Here is an 18,371-nt window from a genome sequence, read left to right as displayed (position 1 = left end):
AAATCTACAACCAAGATTACTCTACCCAGCAAGGATTTCATTCACATTTGACAGAGAAATTAAAACCTTTACAGACAAACAAAAGCTAAGAGAATTCAGTACCACCAAACCAGCTTTACAACAAATGCTAAAGGAACTTCTCTAGACAGGAAGCACAAGAGAAGGAAAAGACCTACAATAACAAACCCAAAACAATTAAGAAAATGGTAATAGGAACAAACATATCAATAATTACCTTAAATGTAAATGGATTAAAAGCTCCAACCAAAAGACATAGACTGGCTGAATGGATACAAAAACAAGACCTGTATATATGCTGCCTATAAGAGACCCACTTCAGTCCTAGGGACACATACAGACTGAAAGTGAGGGGATGGAAAAAGATATTCCATGCAAATGCAAATCAAAAGAAACCTAGAGAAGCAATTCTCATATCAGACAAAATAGACTTTAAAACAAACACTATTACAAGAGACAAAGAAGGACACTACATAATGATCAAGGGATCGATCCAAGAAGAAGATATAACAATTGTAAATATTTATGCACCCAACATAGGAGCACCTCATTACATAAGGCAAATACTAACAGCCACAAGAGGGGAAATCAACAGTAACACAATCATAGTAGGGGACTTTAACACCCCACTTTCATCAATGGACAGATCATCCAAAATGAAAAGAAATAAGGAAACACAAGCTTTAAATGATACATTAAACAAGATGGACTTAATTGATATTTATAGGACATTCCATCCAAAAATGACAGAATACACTTTCTTCTTAAGTGCTCATGGAACATTCTCCAGGATAGATCACATCTTGGGTCACAAATCAAGCCTTGGTAAATTTAAGAAAATTGAAATCATATCAAGTATCTTTTCCGACCACAATGCTATAAGACTAGATATCAATTACAGGAAAAAGTCTGTTAAAATGCAAACACAAGGAGGCTAAACAATACAGTACTTAATAAGCAAGAGATCACTGAAGAAATCAAAGAGGAAATCAAAAAATACCTAGAAACAAATGACAATGAAAACACGACGACCCGAAACCTATAGGATGCAGCAAAAGCAGTTCTAAGAGGGAAGTTTATAAGCAATACAATCCTAACTCAAGAAACAAGAAACATCTCAAATAAACAACCTAACCTTACACCTAAAGCAATTAGAGAAAGATGAACAAAAAAAACCCAAAGTTAGCAGAGGAAAGAAATCATAAAGATCAGATCAGAAATAAATGAAAATGAAATGAAAGAAACTACAGAAAAGATCAATAAAACTAAAAGCTGGTTCTTGAGAAGATAAATAAAATTGATAAACCATTAGCCAGACTCATCAAGAAAAAAAGGAAGAAGACTCAAATCAATAGAATTAGAAATGAAAAAGGAAAAGTAACAACTGACACTGCAGAAATACAAAGGATCATGAGAGATTACTACAAGCAATTATATGCCAATAAAATGGACAACCTGGAAGAAATGGACAAATTCTTAGAAATGCACAACCTTCTGAGACTGAACCAGGAAGAAATAGAAAATATGAACAGACCCATCACAAGCACTGAAATTGAAACTGTGATTAAAAATCATCCAACAAACTAAAGCCCAGGACCAGATGGCTTCACAGGCGAATTCTATCAAACATTTAGAGAAGAGCTATCACCTATCCTTCTTGAACTCTTCCAAAATATAGCAAAGGGAGGAACACTCCCAAACTCATTCTGTGAGGCCACCATCACCCTGATACCAAAACCAGACAAAGATGTTACAAAGAAAGAAAACTACAGGCCAATATCACTGATGCACAGAGATGGAGAAATCCTCAACAAAATAAGAGCAAACAGAATTCAACAGCACATTAATAGGATCATACACCATGATCAAGTGGGGTTTATCCCAGGAATGCAAGGATTCTTCAATATATGAAAATCAATCAATGGGATACACCAGATTAACAAACTGAAGGAGAAAAACCATATGATCATCTCAATAGATGCCGAGAAAGCTTTCGACAAATTCAACACCCATTTATGATAAAAACCCTGCAGAAAGTAGGCATAGAGGGAACTTTCCTCAACATAATAAAGGCCATATATGACAAACCCACAGACAACATCATCCTCAATGGTGAAAAACTGAAACCATTTCCACTAAGATCAGGAACAAGACAAAGTGGCCCACTCTCACCACTATTATTCAACATAGTTTTGGAAGTTTTACCCCCAGCAATTAGAGAAGAAAAAGAAATAAAAGGAATCCAAATCGGAAAAGAAGAAGTAAAGCTGTCACTGTTTGCAGATGACATGATACTATACATAGAGAATCCTAAAGATGCTACCAGAAAACTACTAGAGCTAATCAATGAATTGGTAAAGTAGCAGGATACAAAATAATGCACAGAAATATCTAGCATTCCCACACACTAATGATGAAAAATCTGAAAGTGAAATTGAGAAAACACTCCCATTTACCATTGCAACAAGAAGAATAAAATACCTAGGAATAAACCTACCTAAGGAGACAAAAGACCTGTATGCAGAAAATTATAAGACACTGATGAAAGAAATTAAAGATAATACAAATAGATGGAGAGATATACCATGTTCTTGGATTGGAAGAATCAACCGTGTGAAAATGACTCTACTGCTCTACTACCCAAAGCAATCTACAGATTCAATGCATCCCTATCAAACTATCACTGGCATTTTTCACAGAACTAGAACAAAAAATTTCACAATTTGTATGGAAACACAAAAGACCCCAAACAGCCAAAGTGATCTTGAGAAAGAAAAACAGAGCTGGAGGAATCAGGCTCCCTGACTTCAGACTATACTACAAAGCTACAGTAATCAAGACAGTATGGTACTGGCACAAAAACAGAAATATAGATCAATGGAACAGGATAGAAAGCCCAGAGATAAACCCACGCACATATGGTCACCTTATCTTTGACAAAGGAGGCAAGAATATACAGTGGAGAAAAGACAGCCTCTTCAATAAGTGGTGCTGGGGAAACTGGACAGCTACATGTAAAAGAATGAAATTAGAACACTCCCTAACACCATACACAAAAATAAACTCAAAATGGATTAAAGACCTAAATGTAAGGCCAGACGCTATCAAACTCTTAGAGGAAAACATAGGCAGAACACTCTATGACATAAATCACAGTAAGATCCTTTTTGACCCACCTACTAGGGAAATGGAAATAAAAACAAAAATAAACAAATGGGACCTAATGAAACTTAAAAGCTTTTGCACAGCAAAGGAAACCATAAATAAGATGAAAAGACAACCCTCAGAATGGGAGAAAATATTTGCAAATGGAGCAACTGACAAAGGATTAATCTCCAAAAGTTACAAGCAGCTCATGCAGCTCAATATCAAAAAAACAAACAACCCAATCCAAAAATGGGCAGAAGACCTAAATAGACATTTCTCCAAAGAAGATATAAAGATTGCCAACAAACACATGAAAGAATGCTCAACATCATTAATCATTAGAGAAATGCAAATCAGAAGTACAATGAGATATCATCTCACACCGGTCAGAATGGCCATCATCAAAAAATCTACAAATAATAAATGCTGGAGAGGGTGTGGAGAAAAGAGAACCCTCTTGCACTGTTGGTGGGAATGTAAATTGATACAGCCATTATGGAGAACAGTATGTAGGTTCCTTAAAAAACTAAAAATAGAGCTACCATACGACCCAGCAATCCCACTACTGGGCATATACCCTGAAAACCGTAATTCAAAAAGAGTCATGTACCACAATGTTCATTGCAGCTCTATTTACAATAGCCAGGACATGGAAGCAACCTAAGTGTCCATCGACAGATGAATGGATAAAGAAGATGTGACACATATATACAATGGAGTATTACTCAGCCATAAAAAGAAACGAAATTGAGTTATTTGTAGTGAGGTGGATGGACCTAGACTCTGTCATACAGAGTGAAGTAAGTCAGAAAGAGAGAAACAAATACTGTATGGTAACATATATATGGAATCTAAAAAAAAAAAATGGTCATGAAGAACCTAGGGGCAGGATGGGAATAAAGATGCAGACCTACTAGAGAATGGACTTGAGGATACAGGGAGGGAGAAGGGTAAGCTGGGACAAAGTGATGTAGTGCATGGACAGATATACACTACCAAACATAAAATAGATAGCTAGTGGGAAGCAGCCACATAGCACAGGGAGATCAGCTCAGTGCTTTGTGATCACCTAGAGGGGTGGGAGGGTGGGAGAGAGGGAGACGTAAGAGGGAAGAGATATGCAGACGTATGTATATGTATAACTGATTCACTTTGTTATAAAGCAGAAACTAACACACCATTGTAAAGCAATTATACCCCAATAAAGATGTTTTTAAAAATTGAAATGATAAACTACTTAGCAATAAATGATAATGAAAACTCTACGTTTTGATATATATGAAATGTGACCAAAGAGTACTCAAAAAAATTAACAGCCTGAAAATAAACCAAGTGTTCAATGAATGAAGCTAAAAAAAAAATAAGGAAGAGATTAATTAATAATAAGAACATAAATTAATAAAATAGAAAACAAAATACCAAAAAGAGTAGATAGTTATTCTAAAGGTCAATTTAAGAGTTAAGGTTCTCAGAGAAAGACAAATAGTATGATATATAGACAAATACAAATGATTTAACTTAATGTGAAGTCTAAAAAATCCTGAACTTATAAATACAAGAACAGACTGGTGGTTGCCAGAGGTGGGGGTGGGAGGTATGCAAATAGGTCAAGGTGATCAAAAGGTACAAACTTCCAGTTATAAGACAAATAAGCCCTGGGGATGTAATGTACAGCATGGTGACTATAGTTAACAATAATGTATTGTATATTTGAAAGTTGCTAAGAGAATAAATTTTAAAAGTTCTCAACACAAGAAAAAATTGTAACTATGTATGATGACAGATGTTAACTATTGTGGTAATCATTTCACAATATAGACACATATCAAATCATTATGTTATACACCTAAAACTAATATGATGCTGTATGTCATCTATATCTCAATTTTAAAGAAAAGAATAAATGGAAAAAACGTTGAAGTTCTGATGTGTCTGATTAGTTTGGAGAAAGAGTGTGAAAGAGAGAGAAGGAGAACATGTAAAAAATTAGGAATGAAAAAAGAAATATCACTACAGATAGGAAGGAGGTTAAATTTATTAGTAAATGTACAGATACAATGTGAAATGTTGTATTTATAAAAATATAAATTACTAAAATTGTTGCAGGGGCTGCAGAGGCACTAGATAATGCACAAATACAAGAACAACTGAAAACTGTATCAATTTGGGAGAGAGGGAGAGACCAGTGTTTTTTTAAATAGAAGTTCCAATTGTCTACCTAGAATATAAAAGAAACCACTTAAAAAGTTATTAGAATTGAAACGAAATTTCAAGTACGTGGCTGGATATAACAACGAAGTGGAAAAATAAATAGCTTTCCCACATACCAGCTCAAAAATATAATATTAAAATTTTTATCTCAATAACAAAACCAGACAAAAACATTATGAGCAATATCTCCCATGACCATAGATGCAAGAATTGTCCACAAAATATTAACAAATTAAATCTAGTAATATATAAACAGAATGATACAGTATGACCAAGTGGAATTCTTCCCAGGAATGCAAGGCTGGTTCAACATTTAGAAACCAATCATTATAATAACAGGCTAAATAAGAGAAAACATATTATCGTATCAATAAGGTAAAAAAAAAGCACTGGACAAAATTCAACATCCATTTTTAATAAAAACTCTCAGCCAACTACAAATAGAGGAGAATTTCCTCAACTTGATAAAGAGAGTCTATAAAACTCCTATAACTCACAGTAGACTTAATGATGAAAAACTGAACGCTTTCTCCCCAAAATTTGAAACAAAGCATGATGCTGGCCATCACCACTTTTATTTAACATAATACTGGAAGTCTTAGCCAGTATAATAGGCAAGAAAAGGAAATTAAAAGGCATACAGGTTGGAAAGGGAAAAAATAAAACATTCCCTATTCACAGATAACATGATTGCCTACATAGAAAATCCCAAGGATTCTCTGAAAAAAAAAATACAACTAACTGAGTTCAGCAAGGTTGCAGAATACAAATAAAAAAATAAAAATCAACCATATTTCTATAGCAGTGAACATGTGAGAAATGACATTAAAAACACAATGCCATATATAACATATACAATCACTCCCCAAAATGAAATACTTATATATAAATCTAACAAAACATGAACAGGCTCTGTATGCTGAAAATTACAAAAAGCTGATGAAAGAAATCAAAGATCTAAATAAACAGATGTACAATTTTCGTGGATTAGGAGACTCAATATAGTAAATATGTCATTTCTCCCCAAATTGATTCATAGGTTTAATGCAATTCTTGCCAAAACCCCAGAAAGGTTTTTATAGGTATAGATAAGCTTATTCTAAAATTTATATGACAAGACAAAGGAATTAAAACAGCTAAAATAATTTTGAAAAAGAATTTAAAAAGTAGAAGAAATTCCACTTTATAGACTTACTACGTAGCTACAGTAATAATATCTCCCTATTAAGGCTATTTTGAGGATTATAAAATTAAAATATGTTAAGAGTTTAGACAAGTATCTTGCACACAGTAAATGCTTAACACACATGAGCTATTACATAAACATTTTACAGCTCAGGAAGTGGCGTTTGAGAAGCGTAAAGTAAAATGCCCACATTCATATAGATAATAAGTTTAGGAATCAGAATTTGAGCAAAGTCCTGCTGGTTCCAAGTCCCAGGCAACTTACCACCATAATATAAACATTACCGAAAATAAATTACCTTTCCAAAGGCCACTCCAATTTTCCCATTCACGGAGTTTTATTTGCCTGTGGATGATAAACTCTGAGACCTCTTCAAAATATCCCACTTCACAAATGTCAGAATCATTTGTGGCCCCAATTGGTCTGCCTATTCAAGTTGTTTTATTTTTATTAGTATTTTTCCTTGCCAGGAGGTCAATCCAATGGTTATCCTTGACTCCTTCAGTAATGGGACTCTGATAGATATTTAAGGATCCAAAAGTCCCACTCTGTAAAACATAAGATGCCTTGTCCCCTTCCTATAAATGATTCATCACAAGTATTATCCCAACAAGCCTATGATCGATAGGAACATCTTCATTTGTGTGTAAATGACACCCGTCTTCTCGGGCCAGTGCTTTCTCTCACTCCTACACCTGCAGAGACTAAAAGAGATTAAGTGGGTCTTCTCAATACATCCCATGAAATATTGATTAAAGGTCTAGTTGAAATAAGTGTATTAATGTAGACTTAAAGCACTCAAGTGAGTAAGAACACCCCAAGGGGAAACGTTTCTACAGAGCAAGTGAGACAAAAAATGGATACTTTGGAAATAGTGAGAATGTTCCTGGGTACATAGATCCTTTTTGCAATGTCACACGGCAAAGTAGGACTTTTATCAAATGATCCCAGTGATAAAAGCCTAGCCCTTGGAGGAAGGGAAAAGGTGGGAGAGAGGAGGGGAAGTTAAAAATGAAATATACAGGAGGCAAGCAATGACTTTATAAATTAGTATTTCTCATCAAATTCACTTAAAATCACGAAGCTTTTTACTCTCCTTTTTTATTTGATCTCCTTCCCATTTCCATCCAGTACGAGTAGAAATGAGCCACAGTTTTATGGGGAAAATGAATAGGAAGGAAAAAGATTCTCATCAGTCCTAGAAGACCTGCAATGCCTGCAATTCATTGTCTGTGTTTAGTTTCTTTGGGGAAAATCATCTCAGACTTAGCTTTTTCCTGTGGCTTCTGGGGTATACTTAGTCTCTTTTGTAGAATCCAAGGAGACCATTCATTCATTTTTTTTAACTTAGAAATTACAGATTTCTAAGAACTGAAAGAGATCTAATAGAACTTCCAATCCTTTAAATTTTCCAGATGAGAAAACTAACTGGGTCTACAAGGTTAAAAGACTTGTCCAGAAACTCACATTATGGTAGTAGCAAAGCCCAGTCTAGATCCTTGACTTCTGAACATCTACTAGTGACCGTCAATGGAGGACAATATCGTCCCCCAAGGAGTATTCAGAAGTATGTAGGGATATATGATTGTTACCCAATGACTAGGGGGTGCTACTGTACTGAGGGGTTGCTACTGTACCGAGGACTAGGGCATTGTTCAGGGCACTCCTCCCAAGAAGAGCTGTCCTTCCAAAGATGCCAACAGGGTTCGCATGGAGAGATACTGACATTAGTAACCCTCCCTCCACCACACCATTCTAATTTCTTATAACCACTTTCCCTGGGTACATCCCTGGGTACTACTGTTTATCAATGTCTTTATCACCCTCCCGCTTCTCTGCAATTCTCTCCTAATATCTCAGTGTCCAAGATCAATCTCCCTTTGTCCTCCATCCCAAGAATGAATTCCCCTCCTCTAAGTGGCAGAAGAGGACCAACTCCAAAATAGTTCCTGTGGCTCAAATAGCCTCAAATTCATACCAGGTAGGACGGCCTTGAGAGTATTCCCAAACTTTATTGAACAAATGGTAGTTTTTGTCCTACCTCCTTTGCCTTGCCTTAGAGCATAAAAGGACATTCCAGGTTTATTTTTTACTTTGACCAGAAGATGTGACATCAGCATATATTATACTAGAACTGAGTCCCCAACATCTACTTGCCTCCCATTAACTCAAAATTTAGAATGAGTCATTTTATATACCCAAAACAAAATTTCATGAGTCCCTTCAAGGCATTAGTTAGAAAGAGCCACCTGTGTCTGTCCATTCTGTTCCCAGTGGCCCTTCCTTCTTTGCTAAGTGTCTGTCTTCATCTGGGCATAGGCCTCAAGGATTATGTGATGGTTTGGGTTGAGGGGTACACATCCCACTTTAGAATTCAAATGGCTGGGGGGGATATGTTGAGTTTCTTTCATGTTCCAAGCAATGTTAGCCAATTGTTGGATAGCTTTCAGTGTTATTGTAAGTGAGATAGTCTTGCTTTAAAGCAGCTTATGTCTTAAAAGACATTTAGCTCTTCCCTGGCACAAAGAACCAAGCCCCAAAGGCTCAGGGTCCTTGGTAACACATTCTTCTGTTGAAACCTGAACATCATGAAGAGGGCTGGATTCTACCAGATACAAACCAGGCAGCTGCTACATTGCATGATTATTGCCCCCCAACTCCTCTCAGAAGGAGCAACAACACTAAGAACTGCTAGAAGAATTTCATGAAAAATAAGGATTCACATTATAAACTAGGAACAAAATGAAGACACCACTTTGAACTTGAAGTTATATATAATAATTCAGCATGTCTTACCTCTTAACAGCAATAAGTTCCCAAAGAAAAGGAGGGCGGAGTCAAGATGGTATACTAGGAGGATGCAGAATTCGCATCTCCAAACAACTAGGGCACCTACCAGGCACCAGTGGGGGACCATAGACACCTAAGGGGATGGGAGGAACCCCCAGCAACTGGTTGTTTCAATCAGTTTTATTTTTCCTAATATATTTTTTATATTTCTAATTTTACTTTGCTTTTTATTCTTTGATATTGTACTGCTCTTTTTTTTCTTTCTTTCTTACTTTTTTTTTTTTTTTTTTTCACTATGCCATGAAGCTTGTGGGATCTTGGTTCCCAGGCTGGAGGTCGGGCCCGAGCGCCTGTGGTGGGAGCTCTGAGTCCAAACCACTGGACTAACAGAGAACCTCAGACCCCAGGGAATATTAATTGGAGTGAGGTCTCCCAGAGGTCCTCATCTCAGCACCAAGACCCAGCTCTATCCAACTGCCTGCAAACTCCAGTGCTGGACGTTTCAGGCCAAACAACCAGTAAGACAGGAATACCCATCAAAAAAAAAAAAAATGAAACAACAAAAAAACATGTTACTGATGAAGGTAAAAACCTACAAGACTTACCTGAAAAAGTTCCCAAAGAAAAGACATGTAAATAGATGTGAAGGAACCTTTCTCTCGTATCACCGACTTTCTCTTAACTCTTCCACACTCCCCAGTAAAACAGCTACTATACAGATTCCCTTTTCATGTCCCCATCATTTTATAGAGGGCTTAATATATGCCAGGATACAAGGGAGATCAAATGTGAATAAAGAGGCAGGATTATTCATGGTGCTCATGCCCCATGCACGAGACACAGATTCAGAGGTACAACTGGATATAAATAGTATAGTCAGGACTACACAGGGAGCTCTATTAGCTCTAACTATCATTTCTATCAGGCTATAGAATGAAGCGCTGGAATCATGCCATCATGATTTGCACTCTGGGATAGAGGGGAAAAAAATGTTGTCATCCTTCAGAAGGAAATTCTCCTTAGATAAGCACCAAAGGTGGAAATACTCCTCTCTTATACAGCTCCAAATCTGCACAGAAGGCTGAGAATCTGCACATGGCCACTTTGCTTCCAGTCACTGGGGATCAGAGAAGGAACGGAACATCCCCCAGGGCATCCTGGATGTCAGGACAATCTGGCCCTGGCATTTGTCCTGTGTAAGGAGCCAGGGTGGATGGGACTGAGCTGGCTGGCCAGGCATGTCACCCCTGCCTCCCATCTCATGCACTCTGTCAGATAACATGACTCTCAAAAAAAAAAAAAAAAAAGGAATGCCTCAGAGGACTCTGTCTTATGACTTGTTTGGGTACCATCCAGAGACACAGGAACAATTTTCTCAGCCAGTAGCTACAAACAAGTCTTACTGCCTACAGCTCTTACGCCAAGCTACTGAACTGGGTCTACTTTTTTTTTTTCTTTACAAATTTAGGCCTACTACTCTATTATAATACTTCTCACTGCATAAAGGGATGAAATAAATATTAATTATAGAGGAAGATAGGCTGAGTTAAGAAAGAAAAAACTAAATATGGCTTATAAAATGCATACCTAAAATATGAGGAACAAGAAAAGTAGAACATAAAATAATTACATATATAATATTCGTATATAGTCAATGAAAATGACAATCAAATGAAAGATGGTGTGGCTATGTTAATATTAAACTAGTAGACTTTAGGTATACAAAAGTTACTGGAGATTAAAAATACACTATATAACAATAAAAGGTTTGTTCACCAATGTATATACACCTAAAAATATGGCCTCAAAATATATAAAGAGAAATTTTGACAGAGCTATAAGGAGAAAGAGACAAACCTATAATCATCTCTCTCAGAAACTGGTAGTTACAAGTAATCATGTTGTTGGAATCCACTGTATCCTTATTGACAAAGAAAGGTCAGGAAGAACACAGAAGACATTAACAACCCGATTATATACTTTAACCAACTGACATATGTAGAACACAACCATACACATGTCCTTCAAGCACAAACAGAACGTTAAAAAAAAAAAGGAATATATAGTAGATCATAAAGAAAATCTCATCAAAATTTCAAGTGATTGAAATTCTGTGGAGAATGACCTCTGACCACAATGAAATAAACATAAAAATTAGAAAGTATCCATATGTTTGGAAATGAAGAAATACACTCCTCAATAATCTGTGGGTCAAAGAAGAAATCACAGTGGAAATTAGAAATCATCTGAATATAATGCTAACAAAAAAATCTACATTTAAAAACTTGTGGGCTATAGCCAAAAGAGTTTTGTGTTTTTTTGTTTGTTTTTTTTTTTTGCAGTACGCGGGCCTCTCATTGTTGTGGCCTCTCCCGGTGCGGAGCACAGGCTCTGGACGCACAGGCTCAGCGGCCATGGCTCATGGGCCTAGCCGCTCCGCTGCATGTGGGATCTTCCCAGACCGGGGCACGAACCCGTGTCCCCCGCATCGGGAGGCAGACTCTCAACCACTGCGCCACCAGGGAAGCCCGCCAAAAGAGATTTTACGAAGGAAAATTATAGCCCCGAAATGAAAATATTAGAAAATTAGAGAGACCTCTCTTGTTTTTCTTGGTCAGTTTTGTCAGTTTATTTCTTGATCAATTTTAATAGTCTTTTCAAAGAACGAACTTTTGCTTTTGTTGATCCTCTCTATTGTATCTGTGTTTTCTATTTTATTAATTTCTGTTTTCATATTTATTTCTTTTCTTCTCCTTTATTTGAGTTTATTTTGATGTTCTTTTTCTAACTTCTTCAAATAGATGTTGGCTTAGCTCAAACTGCTTCATAATCCCCTTGAAAATTATGATGTAATCTCCAGAGGAAGCCAATTACAACTCATCTATCTGGGAATTGAAAAACATGTCAGTTGGTCAACTCAAGTTAAAAGTGTTCATCAAGTTCATTTGTATCATTTTTTATTAAATTCCACATATAAGTGATATCATATGATATTCATCTTTCTCTGTCAAGATTTTTTTTCTTTCCAAAAAGTTCTATTTTTCTAAGAAAGTAGTATAAAATAAGTGATATGAAAAGACTAAAACTAAATTATCCTTTATCATAGTCCAAAAAAATTTACATCAGAAAAAAATAACAAGGACAGAAAAAAAAATTCCACAGGAAACATGACTAAAAAAGCTCAATATTCCCAAATAAGAAACAGAGTTTACCCTTTCCAGCACAATGGGGTATAACAGTGAGGCTACCACAGTGGCTAGAAGAAGCAAACATTCTCTCCATCTCTCCATGAACATGAAAGTAAGATGATTTTCAGGCTCATTTGTGAATTTATGGAGATAAACCATTCACAGCTTAATATGAGCTCCAGGTTCAATCAACAAGCCAGAGAGTCAAGTGGAATATTCCCCACCTATGGCCTTCTTAATCATTTTCTAAGCAAATGATAAGAATAAAAGGAATCACTAAAAGCAGATGAGACCATCTTCCCCAAGCAGATTGAGTCATTTCCCTTGACTCCTGGGAAGTTTCCAGAGGTGCCTAAACATTGCTAAGTTCCTCCATGTCTTAAAAACAGTGAAAAAAAGCACAGTTCATTTCACATTGGACAAGTGCCCAACTACCCATCAGCTATATCTAAAAGAAAAGAAAATACATGCTACTATGAGAAAACCTGAGAACTCTTAAGTATGATCACGTCCATAGCTTGTCACTTTAGCTTTGCAAAAGTTAAACTTCTCCTCTCCTGGAAGGTGTTCAAGAAGAAAAACATTCCTGTGGAGATAAATGATTTCTGCCTAAAGGATGATATGTAATTGAGAGCAAGGACAGGATATTAGAAATCCTGTTTATAGTTTTGTACCACCAAATTACACCATCAGTGTATTAGTCAGGTTAATTTTACTAGCTGCTGTAACAAACAACTCCCCAAATTTTAGTAGCCTAACACTATAGTTCTCACCCATGTCATGGTCCAATCAGGTGTCCAGTTTTCAATGTGATATTTTAGGGGTTTCAGTTCTTTTCGTATTTTTTGTGCTTCCATCTTCTAGGGGTTCCTGAGTCTACCACAGAATCCTTTGCATTCAAATAATGAGTGAGAGAAGAGGATTGTGCCAGGTTTAGAATGGCACACATCACTCATGCCCACATCCCATGGATAGTCATATAACTCTAATCTAACCACAAGTTTGGTAAATGCAGTCAAAGTGATGAGCACGTAGGCAGTCTGCCATAGTGAGGAAGCACAGCACTCAAGCACTCTGGCACTCACTTTATAATGAGCTGGTGGAACAAAAGGATCTCTAAGTTCACTCCCAGTTCTGGCATTCTGTGATTCTCAAATAGGAGAATATACCTAGCTTGGGTTCACTGACACAGTTGCACATAAGAGAATACTACTCTGCTGTTACCTGAGACTTTTCTTCAACTTCTTGATATGGCGTTTGTCTTTAGTGCTTTCAGCGATGTCCCCCCAAATAAGGGAATGCATGTGATAAAGCCAACTGAGCTATCAACAGCAAATCAGGGGCCCTTCTAACCCTAATATTCCTTGATCCATTGCGTCATGCTCCTCATTTAGCAAAGAAGTTGTCCAAGAATTCCTGGGATTGTAAAAACCATGAAGGTGTTTTTTCATGTCTTCTGCAGCAGTGCTTTGGCACAGGCTGAGCTCCATGGTTATTGCTATGGTTGTAAGAGAAATTAAGAGACTAATGATGTTAGGGGACTTAATGGGTGTTTTTCTGAAGATCTCTAAAGCCTGATTATCTCCATGGATGGGAAACATTGCTGACATAAGCATAAATTAATAATCTGTCATTGATGTGTATCTGAGTATTACTATCAAGATTTGAATAAGCATTTAAATCAATAATAAATTTGATGTAAACTGGTTAACTACCAAATAAATCAGTCTAATGCCATTTCCCTTGGTGTCTTATTTTCTTTGTTTTGTTTTACATTGTTAAGATAAGAGATATAGAATATCTGTTCTGGTGATGTTTTCCACTTTATGTTATCATAATAATTAGTCCAGATCTGTTGTTGGTGGGGTTTTTTAGTATTTATTTATTTTTTAAAATATTTATTTGTTTATTTACTTTTGGCTGTGTTGGGTCTTTGTTGAGACTGTATTTGTGGCACACAGGCTTAGTTACCCTGCGGCACATGGGATCTTAGTTTCCTGACCAGGGATCAAACCCAGGTCCCCTGTGTTGAAAGGTGGATTCTTAATCGCTGGACCATCAGGAAGTCCCTACCCAGCTCTGTTTTTTACATATTATAAAAGTCAATCAGAAAAAGTTTAGATAAGATACCACATTTTTTATCTAGGATCTTGTGACAAGAAACAGGTTAAGTGTATTTGTTAATTGAGATCAGATGTGGTGTTTTCACAACTAAATCTGAAACTATCAGAAAAAAAATTTTTATGTCAATATTTTATTAAGTGGGGTTAATAAGGAGAATTTTCAAAAGATAATTGCTAACATACCTTTAAAAAATCCCTTTTCATGGCGTTATTTTATAATTTGACCTTAACAAACAACTCTTTCTGTAATATTTGTTGTTCCTACTACTAATGTATATAAATTGAGATTTGCATGACAGAATTTTCTTTAGAAGATCCTCTCTGAGATTGTCCATGTTTCGTCAAATTCTATGCATGTATTACTGAATATTCCAATAGATTAACAGTTGACTACTGCCATCACCTTGAACCAGAGCTGGGCAGTTTGATTATGTAAGGTAACTAAAGCATCCTGGTATCATTTGGTGAGATCCTCAATAGCACAAATCTGTTTTGTTTTAAATGTTTATGTAATATATATATATATATGATTATAGTCAGCTGAATGTTAGTAATTATATTCAGCTGAAATTTTGAAATCAATTAACACACTATACTATATCATGACCAACTTACCATTATCCTAAGAATGTAAGGGTAATTTTATCAAATGAATAACTAATTGTTACACTAATAATTCAAAGGCTAAAAGATTGTATAATTATCACTATAAAAGCCAAAAAGGATTTTGTTAAAAGACAACAGAACTTCTGTTAAAAACTCTTTAAAAGCTATAAATAAAAAGGTATTTCCTTAACATAATACAGAAAAGCTTTTTCTGATCAACAGCCAACATCAAATTAATAGTGAAACACTATAGTGTTTGCATTAAAGTCCAAAGCAAGCCAAGCATTTCCACTATCATCATTATTATTCAATGTTGCTAAAATAAGACAGTAAAAAAGAATTAGGTTTAAATATTAGAAATGAAGAGGAAAATATTAGGCAGGAGAACACAAACCCAATAAATGCCATCTCCTTTCCATTTGTTCCTGGTGTTAGAACTATCTCTTTGGATCAATGGTTTGCAAGTCACAGGTCTCACCCCTAGTCTCTGAAGGTTCTGTGTTTGGAATTTTTTTTAATGTTTTATTTTAAATATTTAAAGTCACTAAAGTATTGGAGTTGGAAAATAAAGAGATAAGGAACTTGGGCCTGTGTTGCTCAGTGTGGGTCCTTTGGAACCCACATTAGTACTAATGAATGTACTGTGGGAATGGAGTTTTGTGGCTAAATAAGTTAGGTGAATTCTACATAAAATAGGACTTCTCAGAACCTACAATGTGCCGCTCTGTGTTATAAACACCCGAGAGAGTATAGTGTACAGTGTTCCCAAATGTATCTTATACCACAGAGACCTTCCCATCTCCCTTTTTCCTGAGAAGTCTCTCAAGGGATCAGTGTTCCATGAAACATATTTTGGGCAACCCTCTTCTAGGCTTATCCTCTCATTTCACAGATGAGAAAGCTGATTCCCAGAGAAAGGAAGTGACCTGCTGAAGGCTGTGCAGTGACACGATAGCCAGGCATGGACTAAAAGTCATGTGTCCTCCTCTCAGTCCCATATTCACTCTATACACCCTGATGCTTCTCTCTTTGAGATCCTCCTGTAACTGTTTTCCCTCCAACCCACTCAGTATAATTAGGTGCTGTATTAGTTTGCTAGGGCTGCCATAACAAAATACCACAGATTGGGTGGCTTAAACAACAGAGATTTGTTTTCTCACAGTTCTGGAGGCTAGAAGTCCAAGATCAAGGTGTCAGCAAGTTTGGTTTCTTCTGCAGCCTCTCCCCTTGCCTTGTAGATGGCTGTTATCTCCCTGTGTTTTCATATGGTCTCTCCTCTGTATGTACATGTCTGTGGCCAATCTCCTCTTCTTATAAGGACATCAGTCATATTGGATTAGTCATATGACCTTATTTCATCTTAACTGCCTCTTTAAAGGCCCTGTCTCCAAATACAGTCACATCTGAGTACTGAGTTCAGACTTCAACATATGAATTTTGAAAGAACACAATTAGCCCACAACAAGTTCCATTTCTCAGTGTCTAAAGTGCCCTGTGCTTCTCTCAGTTATAGCATGCATCTCACTGAGGTACAGAAAAACATGGTATATGCCTCACCTACTAATCTGTGGATGATTTGAGAACAGGAACTGTGTTTGTATTACTATCAAATAGTACAGCTCCTAGAATACTCTGATGCTCAATGAATGATTGCTGAGTACATGAATTATGAAGTCAGAGGACCTGACTCCAAGCCTGTGCTCCTTCACTTACTAGCAATGTGATCACTGAGACAAACGGAGATGATAAGTACCTCCCACAGTTTTGGTGAGAATTCAAATAAAATATGTCCCTGGCAAAGTGCCTAGCAATAAAACGAGCTCCATAAATGTTAATTGAATTTGAGGTTCTATCTTCTTCCCAGATATCTATAAAAAACTAATTAATAATAGTGATTACAAATGCTTAGTAATTAAATTGCTTTTATAAAAACAATAATAATGAGGCATGCTAATCTAGGCCACGCAGATACATAAAGGATTTGTCATCAACAACAATATTCCATAAATTTTATCTCACAGGTTGAAGCCAATTTCAAATCTGGGTAATTAAAAGCCTTTTAGCCAAGGACTCTGTTTCTTCCTGGCATGCCATGGAGGACACTGTGTGACACTTTCCTGGGCAAAATAACGAACAAAATAATGCCCTCTAGAGGAACGGAATGTTGAGTCTATTGCAGTCTTAACAGGACATTCTCGGTCTAGGAGCTACAGCTGGCCAAAACCTTTAAAAATTTTGATGTTATTCAGTGAAATGATTCTTCTCTAGTTTTAGTCACAGAGACACATTTAGGGCGAAGACAGGTTAAACTCAGGATACAACAAAAATCTCTGGAGGAACGGAAACCTATTTGCCCCAAGTATGAATTATCTGTTGCCCCAATAATGCTGGGTAACAAATCAACTTAAGCCACTCAGATTTCCTGCTGTGGGAAGTATAACTGATTAATGGCTCCAGCTGCTGCCCTTCTGGATCCATCCCCAAGTCAGTGAGGGTATGACTCACACTTCCAGTGACTGAACACAGAGGACCTGCTAATGCAGACCCACTCCTGTGAAACACGGGGTTCCTTTCACAGTGACTTTGGCTCAAGAACTCCTGGTCAGGCTGGCCAGAACTTTCTTAGCCCTGTGCTGCAGTCTGAGACTCAAACTACTCAATCCTTCCTTCCCTCTGTCTTCTACAGAGGTCAGACCTGTATCTCAGTCTGAAGGCTCTCACCTTCTCTGTCTCCCTCCTCTTTATCCTTCAGCAGCATTTCATCTAGTAAATCTCTTGGACATTTAATTCCACCTTGGTATCTGCTTCTCAGAGTACTTGAACTAACACACACCTCAAAGTTAAATCACTTAAAACAATAAGCATTTCTTTTTGCTCATAAGTCTACAGGTTGGCTGTGCGGTACTTACGGCCTGAGTCAAGCTGGGTTGATCTCGGCTGGGCTTGCTCATGCATGTGTCACAGTCAGGTGGTAGGTCAGCTGGGCACGGAATGGTCTAGGATGGACTCAACTGGGATGCTTCACCCTTGCTTCGATCTCACATCCTTCCACTTGTGCATATAGCACTGTCTCAAGAGATAGAGCATAAGTGCTCAGGCCTC

Source organism: Monodon monoceros, unplaced genomic scaffold, assembly GCF_005190385.1.
Source record: "Monodon monoceros isolate NGI ecotype Baffin Bay Population unplaced genomic scaffold, NGI_Narwhal_1 Super_Scaffold_2, whole genome shotgun sequence".
Lineage (NCBI taxonomy): Eukaryota > Metazoa > Chordata > Mammalia > Artiodactyla > Monodontidae > Monodon > Monodon monoceros.
This window is presented reverse-complemented; position numbering follows the sequence as displayed.